Source organism: Pseudorca crassidens, chromosome X (genome assembly GCF_039906515.1).
Source record: "Pseudorca crassidens isolate mPseCra1 chromosome X, mPseCra1.hap1, whole genome shotgun sequence".
In the NCBI taxonomy this organism is placed as follows: domain Eukaryota; kingdom Metazoa; phylum Chordata; class Mammalia; order Artiodactyla; family Delphinidae; genus Pseudorca; species Pseudorca crassidens.
The window spans coordinates 90195933-90206080 of record NC_090317.1 but is presented as its reverse complement, the minus strand read 5'-3'; the positions used below and the strand labels follow the sequence as shown (position 1 = coordinate 90206080).

The 10148-nt window shown below is 37.5% G+C and overlaps 1 pseudogene; it reads right to left on the bottom strand.

Moving 5' to 3' along the window:
* Positions 1-9032: 9032 nt before the first annotated feature.
* LOC137216678 (cleavage and polyadenylation specificity factor subunit 1 pseudogene) lies at positions 9033-9724 on the bottom strand (annotated as a pseudogene).
* Positions 9725-10148: the final 424 nt, after the last annotated feature.

Here is a 10148-nt window from a genome sequence, read left to right as displayed (position 1 = left end):
CCTCTCTCAATAAATGATAGAGGGCTTCCCTGGTGGTGCAGTAGTTAAGAATCCACCTGCCAATGCAGGGGACCCGGGTTTGAGCCTTGGTCTGGGAAGACCCCACATGCCGCGGAGCAACTAAGCCCATGCGCCACAACTACTGAGCCTGCACTTTAGAGGTCGTGAGCCACAACTACTGAGGCCATGTACCTCATCTACTGAAGCCCACATACTTAGAGCCTGTGCTCCGCAACAAGAGAATCCACCACAATGAGAAGCCCGCACACCACAACAAAGAGTAGCCCCTGCTTGCTGCAACTAGAGATAGTCCGCACACTGCAACAAAGACCCAACACAGCCAAAAATAATAAATAAATAAAAATAAATTAATTTAAAGAAATGATAGAACAAGGAGACAGAAAATCAATAAAGGTATAGAAGACAAACAAAACTATCAACCAACATGACCTAATTAACATTTATAGAACACTTCACCCAAAACAGCAGAATATACATTATTAAGGGTCATACAGAATATGACCAAGACACCAAATTCTGAGCTATAAAAAGTATCAATAATTTTAAATGGCTTCAAGTAATACAAAGTATGTTCTCTGACCATAAAATAATTAAATTACAAATCAATAACACAAAGATATCTGGAAAATCCCAAGATATCTGGAAACTAATTAATGCACCTATAAATAACCCATGGGTCAGAGAATAGGAATCACAGGGGGGACTAGAAAGCATTTTGGGCTGAATGAAAATGAAAATATGACTTACCAAATGTAAGGGCAACAACAAAGCAGTGCTTAGAGGGAAATTATAGCACTAAACATTTACATTATAAAAGAATAAAGGTCTCAAATAAATGACCCAGGCTTTCATCTTAGGAAACTGGAAAAAGAGAAGCAAATCAAACACACATTAAACAGAAGGATAAAAATAGTAAATATTAGATCAGAAATCACTGTAATATAAAATGGGGAAAAAATCAATAAAACCAAAAGCAGTTTCCTTGAGAAAAATCAATATAATAAATAAATATCCACTCAGACTGAGTAGGGAAAAAAAGAGAAGATACAATTTACTTGTATCAGATATAACACAAGGGAACATCACTACAGGTCCTAGACATATTAAAAGGATAATGAGGGAATATTATGGACAATATTATAGACATATTAAAAGGATAATGAGGGAATATTACGAACAATAGTTCACTCTAGAAGAAATAGATAACATACACAGACCCATAACTAATAAAGAAATTAAAATTTTATTTACAAACCTTCCCACAAAGTAAACTCGTGGCAAGATGGCTTCACTGACAAATTCTACCAAACATTTAAGATGAAGGAACACTTTCTAACTAATGCTATGTGGCCAGCATTACTCTGATACCCAAAGGAGACAAATAAATTTGAAAGAAAAGAAAACTACAGACCAATATCTCTAACAAACATAGATGCAAAAATTCTTAAGATTTTAGAAAATAATCTAAAATATCATGAACAAGTGACTTATTCCAAGACTACAAAGAGGATTTAATATCTGAAAACCAACCAATGTCTGAAAACCAACCAATGCAGGGGACAGGGGGTTCGATCCTTGGTCAGGGAACTAAGATCCCACATGCTGCAGGGCAGCTGAGCCCACTTGCCACAACTATTGAGCTCACGCACCTCAACTAGCGCCCATAGGCTGCAAACTACAGAGCCCATGCACCCTGGAGCCTGCACACCACAACTAGAGAAGAGAAAACCCTGCATGCCTCAACTACAGAGAAGCCCGTGCACCACAACGAAGAGCCTGCATGCCTCAATGAAGATCCCACATGCTGCAACTAAGACCCGATGCAGCCAAAAATAAATAAAATAAATAAATAAGTAGTAAATAAATCTTAAAAAAATAAAACTGCTGCACACTTAAACAATAAATATAAAACCACAACTATATTAAAAATAAAGGGATAGAATATGATATTCTGTGCTAATCAGAAGGAAGCTGGAGTGGGTATATTAGTGCAGGACAAAATAGATTTCAGGGCAAAGAATTTTACCACAGATAGAGTGTCATTCATAATGATAAAATGGTCAATTCATCAAATAACTGAACTTCAAAATGCATGAAATAAAACCTGAGATCTTCAAGGAGAAACAGATAAATTCACAGGTATGAGATTCCAACATCCCTCTCTCAATAAATGATAGAGGGCTTCCCTGGTGGTGCAGTAGTTAAGAATCCACCTGCCAATGCAGGGGACCCGGGTTTGAGCCTTGGTCTGGGAAGACCCCACATGCCGCGGAGCAAAGTATTAAAAGATGAAAAAATAACAAACCATATGATCACTTCAGCAGATTCAGAAAAAGTACTTTACAAAATCCAAGATCCTTTCATGATAAAAATTCTCAGCAAACTAGGAAAAGAAAGGAATCTCTTCAATCCATTAAAGAAAACCCACAAAAAAACTCTATATGTAACATCATATTTATGGTGAAAGATGGAATGCTTTGAGTCCAATCAGGAACAAGGGAAGAATATCTACTCTCTGCTTATATTTGTTATTCTACTGGAGGTCCTAGCCAATACAATAGAGCAAGACAAAGAAATAAAAAGTATACAGAGTAGAAAGGAAGAGTTAAAATTCTATAGTCAGATGACATGATAGTCTACATAGAGAATGCTAAGGAATTCACAAAAGAAGCTACTAGGACTAATAAATGAGTTTAGCAACACTGTAGGGTACAAGATCAATAAACAAAAATCAATTGCATTTTTACATACAAGTTGCATACTATTGGAAGTTGAATTAAAAAACTATGCCATAAAATACTTGGAGATAAAAATCTAACAAAATATGTGCAAGATCTATGCATTGAAAACTAGAAAACATTGCTGAAAGAGATTACAAAAGATGTAAATAAATCAAGAGGTATATCCTCATCGTGGATCTGAAGACTCAATATTGTTATAATGTCAGTTGTCCTCAAATTGATTTAAAGATTCAATGTATTCTCAATAAAAACCCTAAAAGAATTTTGTACAAACTGACAAGCAAATTCTAAAATTCATGTTAATTCCAAGAAGTTAGAATAGTCAAATACAATTTTTTAAGGGGCATGCAATTGATTCCAGGGTCAGATTGTATCTTCATTTAAAATTTTATATTTTATTCAATATGGATTTTTACATTAATTTTGATTTTTTAAAATACTGAAATAAAGCACTATTTATTACTGAGTTATCTTGGTGTCTGCTTAAATTTATTTCCAACTTTTTTGAGATATAATTGACATATAACATTGTGTAAGTTTAAGGTGTACAATGTGATGATTTGATACACATATTCAAATACAATTTTGAAAAAGGAGAATAATGTTGGAATGCTTACAACAACTGACTTCAAGACTTATTACAAAGGTACAGTAATCAAGACAGTGTGGTATCGGCATGAATATTGGTAAATAGATCAATGGAACAGAATAGAGAGTCCAAAAATAGGCCCACAGGATTGATTTTTGACAAAGATGCAAAGGCAATTCATTTGGAAAGGATAGCATTTTCAACAACTGGTGCTCAAATGATTAGATATCCACCTGCAAAAAAGTAAACTTTGATGCATGCCTCTCCCCATTTATAAAAATTAACTCAAAATGGTCATAAATCTGAAGCTATAAAACTTCTGGGAAAAAACATAGTAGAAAATCTTTTTTTTAAACCTTGAGTTAGGCACATATTTCTCATAAATAATGCCGAAAGCATGGCCTATAAAATAATAAATTGGTAAATTGAACTTTATCAAATCGAAATCTGTTCTTAGAAAGATGTTGTTAAGAGAATGAAAAGACAAACATCAGATTGGGATAAAATATATGCAAATCCATACTTAACAAAGGACTTGTATCCAAAGTGTATATAGAACTTTCAAAAGCTGAATAGACCTTTAACAATTAAATAAGTCAAAATGGTAGTAAAAAATCCACTTAAGGAAAGGCATGAGGCCAAAATGACTTTACCATAGCTTTTTTTTTTAAAGCCAACCTTCAACAATTATATAACGTCAAATTTCCTGGTGAATAGGACACTCATTTTTTGAGGCTAGAATAACCTTAGTGTCCAAACCTGACCAAGACAGGGCATGAAAAAAATTTTAGAGGCCAATCTTGATTATAAACATAAATGAAAACCTAACTGAAATACAAGCAGATTTATTCCCTCATGTATATTTTAAAAATATGAACAAGTAGGGCTTTCCCATTGTTCAAAAGTGATTTAATTAGAGAAACTGTTAATATAATTCACCACACTAAGAGTTAAAAAAGAGAAAAACCATATGATCATCTTAGTTGTAGAAAAAGTAACTGTTAAAATTGAACACCCATTCATTATTTAAAAACAAACAACAAAACATAAGAGATATAGAGTTGAAAAAGGATACCTGCCCAAAATCTACATGAAACCCAGTGCCATTATCATCCAACATTAAATTGGAGGTTCTAAGAATGCACTAAGATGATAAAAGGAAATAAAAACAGGAATAGAGACTGAAAAAGAAGATAAAATATATATAATTCACAGATGACATGGCTCTCTATGTAAAACAGCTATGAGGATCTATAAAACTATTAGAATAAGAGAATTCAACAAGGTTGCTAGATATAAGAATTTCTCATAAATGTCAATAGAGTTCCTGTATGGTAGCAATTAACAGTTAAAATGTAATTTTAAAGAAGGATTTCATTTGCAATATAAAAAAAACTTATAAGGTATCTAGGAATAAATCTAAAACCAGTATTTTACTTAAAATAACATATATACATATAATACCACTTAAAATTTATTTCTATCTATTTAATTATTTATACCTTTGTCTCCATTCAATCAAAATTTTGAGTACCTACTATGTACCAGGCACTGTTTTTAGGGCCGTAGATATAGTGATAAATGAGACAAAATTCTAGCCTTCATGAAACTTATATTCTAGTGGGAGGAAGTGATAATAAATGAAATGAGTAAAATATATAGCCTTGTAAAAAGTGCTTGAAGAAAAATAAATCAAGGGAATTGATGACAAAGGAGGTGGCATTTTAGGAGTGGTAGAAGGGAAGGATAAGACATGTGACTAGAGACCCAAATGAAGTGAGGAGCTTGCCAAGGGGATATCTGGTAGGGGTGAGGGTGAGGGTGAGGGTGAGGAAGGGCTTTCTAGGCAGAGAGAGCAGCAAGTGCAGAGGCCCTGAGGTTGAAGAGTATGGCAAATCCAAAACAGCAATACAAAGTTAGTGTGTCTAGAGGAGAGTTGTGCAGGGAACAGATCATAGGGCCTTTCTTGCATGCCATGATAAGGTGTATGGATTTTTGTTTGAGTAAGATGGGGAAGCTATTGGAGGGTTTTGAACACAGGAGTAGCATAATTTGATTTGTGTTATGAAAGGATCACCTTGACTTCTGTGTTGTGAACAGAATATAGGGTGGCAAGAGTAGAATCAAGGAGACCAGTCAGGAGAATATTATGGTAATCCAGGTGAGAGATCATGGTGTTTAGGAACGGTAAGGTAGTGGTGGAGAAGGTGAGAAGTGTATAATTCTGGGTACATTTTGAAGAGAAAACCAAAAGGATTTACTAATACATTGGATGCGGGGTGTGAGAAAAAGAGACAAACCAAACAGAATTGGGGATACAATTAGAGTTAAAGCTATGGCCAATGTATTTTGGCCTGAGTAACTGGAAGGATAGTTTTCTATCAACTGAGATGAGGCATGGTGGGGGTGGAACATATTTTTAAGGAAAAAATCAGGGGTTCAGTGTTGAACATATTAAGTTTGAGACACCTATTAAACATCCAAGTTGAGATTTCAATAAGGCAGTTGTATGATCTGAGATTTAGGGGAGATATTAGGTCTAGAGTAATAAGTTTGAAAGTCATAAGCATATTTTTAAAATTTTATTTTATTGAAGTATAGTTGATTTACAATGTTGTGTTAGTTTCTGGTTACAGCAAAGTTATTCAGTTATATGTATATATAGTAGTTTGCATCTGCTAATCCCAAACTGCCAATCCATCCTCCCCAACCCCCATTCCTCTTGGCAACCACAAGTCTGTTCTCTATATCTGTGAGTCTGTTTCTGTTTTGTAGGTAAATTTATTTGTGCCATATTTTAGATTCCACATACAAGTGATATCATATGGTATTTGTCTTTGTCTTTCTGACTTACTTCACTTAGTATGATAACCTCTAGGTGTATCCATGTTGCTGCAAATGGCATTATTTCATTCTTTTTTATGACTGAGTAGTATTCCATTGTATATATATATATATATACCACATCTTTATCCATTCATCTGTTGATCGACATTTAAGTGGCTTCCATGTCTTGGCTATTGTAAATAGTGCTTCTATGAACATAGGGGTGCATGTATCATTTTGAATTATAGTTTTGTCCAGATATATGCCCAGGAGTGGGATTGCTGGATCATATGGCAACTTTATTTTTAGTTTCTGAGCAACCTCCATACTGTTTTCCATAGTGGCTGCACCAATCTACATTCCCACCAACAGTGTAGGAGGTTCCCTTTTCTCTACACCCTCTCCAGCATTTGGTATATGTAGGGAAGTCACCAGCATATTAATGGTAATTAAAACCATGAGACTAGATGAACTCACCTAGGGAATGAACATAGAAAAGAGGAATAAGAGACCTTATTAGCCATTAATAAGCAGCGTATTAGCCATTCTGTTCTTGTGCAGTTAGGTTTTTAGATCTAAGTGGTGGACTCTATATTTTTTCCTATTCAGCATGGTATTTTCTACTTTTGTCAACGTTAGTGTCTTTCCCTGTAGTTTCTGTTGGAAATACCACTGAGTCCCTTGTCTCTCCCATCCTCACCTTTTCACAGCTAGGTCTATTAATTTCCTTAGCTGCAGTCAGTCCAGTCCCAGTTGCCCAAATAATTCATACTGGAAGCACAAAGAGTTTCAGAAATATCAAGGTATTCCTCAGTGGGGCTTAGGATCCAGCTGCTGTCTGGCTGGGAATAGAACTCCCGTATCCAGGACTCTATTTCCATTGGTAGGAGTGAAGGGCAGGCCCTGAACACCCACCCTTTTCTCCCTCTAAACACTCACAGACTTGCCACCACAATTTGCCTTAGTATCACCAGAACTAAGCTCTTTATGCCTTTCAACTTTGTTTATGTCAGTCATCACAAAAACCCTGGGACTCCTTGCTCACTATCTGAATATTTCATGTTCTATCCGCATCTCTTAGCCCTGAAATCCTTCCACTTTGTCCTCTAGAATCATGGTTCTGGTTTGCGCAGGACAATTCCAGTTTACACACGGTGTGCCACCATCCTGCCCAGTTTAACACTTGTCATTCTCATAAGTATCCCAGATTGGATGATAAATTATATAGTCATCTTAACTAGTACTCAAAGTCTTCAGCAAAATCCTCTATATTCTTTCCTGGTTTGCTGAATGCTTCCCTCACCTTCTTAATCTGATTGAAATCTAGATCTACCCAAGGACCTTACAGCCCTCTCGAGCAGTGGTTATTTTTATTGCCACAGCTTGAGGTCCCTCACTGCTATTTTCAAGTCATCCTCCCTTTCTCCTCCCTAAAAATCCCCATCTTTGAATTTCTGTCACAGAGTATGTTAAATATATTATACATGCTATATAATATTTTAGTTTCTGTCTCACTGTAACTCTCTGCAGTTAATCCTGTCTTAATTCTTTGTGATTTCAGTATCACAATACCTGATCCTTCTAACACCCTAGCCTCTCAGTCCCTTGAAATCCTCTCTTCCAGTTTTCTCCTCCACCTAATTGCAGTCTCTTGCCTCCATTTTGTCATTACCAATGACTCCTATCCCTCTCCTATATCACTGGAGCTGAACATGGCTGGAGAAAAACACAAAATGACACTCTCGCTTTAAATTCAAGACCACGAACCTCAAGTGGGCACTTAATGTTGCCAGGAAATCACATAATATTATCCCAGTCCATTTACTCTCCCTGTTTCCTAGACAACTATTTCATACCTTCTCCCTTTAAACCTCTAACACCTCCGTACCCGTCCTCACTCTCAGCTCATGACCTTGCTTCCAATTTCACTGAGAAAACAGAGGCAATCAGAAAACAGAGCTCACAAATTTCTACCACTGCATCTACTTACCTACCTAAATCTATGTATATATTCTACCCTTTCTCCTATGACTATGGATGAACTTTCCCTGCTCTTAGCTGAGGCCAACCCCTCCACTCCTCTTTTGGCAATTTTCTCCTCTCTTGCCCCTCAAGCATAATTTTTTTTCCTTCTATAGTGTCTTTCCCATTAGCTTCAACCATGCTGTTATTGCTCCCATTAAAAAATTTTAAACATCTTCTGTTGAGCCACCCTCCCTTGTTCTCTACCCACTTGATTTCTCTGTTCCCCTTTACAGCAAAATTCCTCATTAGAATTGTCTATACTCGATGTCTACAATTCCTCTCTTCCCATTCTTTAAAAAAACTTTTAATTTTGAAATAATTATAGATTCACCAGAAGTTGTGAAAATACTACGGAGGTCCTTTGTAAACTTCACCCAGATTTCCCCCACAGTTACATGTTACAAACTATAGTATAATATCCAGTCCAGGAAATTGACAGTGGTACAAGTGTGTGAATACTTCTATGCCATTTTTATCACATGTGTAGATTTGTGTAGCCACCACTGCAATCAAGATACAGAACTGTTCCGTCACCATGGAGATCTCCTTCATGCTATTCCTTTCTAGTCACTCCCCTCCCTTCACTATTCCTGATCCATGGCAACCACTAATTTATTCTCCATCTCTACAATTTTCTCGTTTTGAAAATCTGAAGTAAATGGAATCCTATAATATGTGACCTTTTGAGATTGCTTTTTTACACTCACCATCCTTGAGATCCATTTAAGTTATTGCATGTATCAATCATTCCCCGCTTACCCATTTCCCCGTGTTTTATACAAAAAGGGGGTAGAAAGCAGTGCATGGGGACGGTGGCAGTGTCCCTGGGTCTAGAAGCGGGTGGTGATGCCATAGGTCTCAATCAGGTCATCCACGACAATGCCAGGCATGGTGCTGATCTTGGCCAGCTCACAGTGCTCCTCGGTTCTGAAGTGAAGACAGCAGTTGAGAAGCTGTGGTGAGGAAGGTCAACACCACATTCTGTAGGACATAGTCCACACGCTGCATCCACCCGTTGCAGGACTTGTGGCCAGCGCAGGTGTGGCAGCACAGTGGTCAGCCTGTTTTGCAGCTTCAGCAGCTGCTGAAGCCCGATGCCACTATCCAGTGTGACAAACCATGTGAAATGCTTGTTCTCCCACACTACTGACTTTTTGCTGGGCCCCTAGGTGACCCTCCACCTGGGGTCCTCCAGATCATGTTCACTTGGGTGCCCACGTGGACGTCTGCCCACTGCAGCAGGCATATGCCCCCAGAACTCTCCTTGGCTTTCAGCAGGTACAGGTAGACCATGAGCTTGTGGTCTTGGACAGACACGCTGAAGCCCAGCTGAGCATTGTCCACCATGAGGTCCACGTTGTACACTTTGAGGGGTCTTGTCATCCCAGAACCTGAGGCTTAGAGTCTTGCTGTCCTACTGGTAGCATAGCAGTGAGATACTCTTCGGGACAGCCATGGCCAAGATGAAATGCTTCACAGTGATTACCTGGTGGAAGTACAGTTGGGCGCTAATGGAGACCATGCCCCTCAGCTTGCTGGCCCACAGGCTTCACAGGAAGCTCTTCTGGCTGATGGCTGATACCAGATGGCAGTTTCAGTGACACAGGGTGGTCATAGGCCTCTTCTGTTCCGTCTCATATAGCACCTTGAGCTTGTTCTTGGTTATATGCTAAGTATATATTTAGTTTATTAAGAAAATGCTAAACTGTTTTCCAGAGTGGCTGTACCGTTTTACATCCCCACCAGAAATTTATGAAACATCCAGTTTCTCCACATCCTTGCCAGCATTTAGTATTATCACTGTTTTTTTTTTTTTTTTAGCTTAGCAGTTCTAGGAAGTGTCTAGTGATATCTCACCATAGTCCTAATTTGCATTTCCTTAAACGCTAGTGACATTGAGCATCTTTTTAGGTGTTTATTTCCTTCCGTTTATCCTCTTCAGTGAA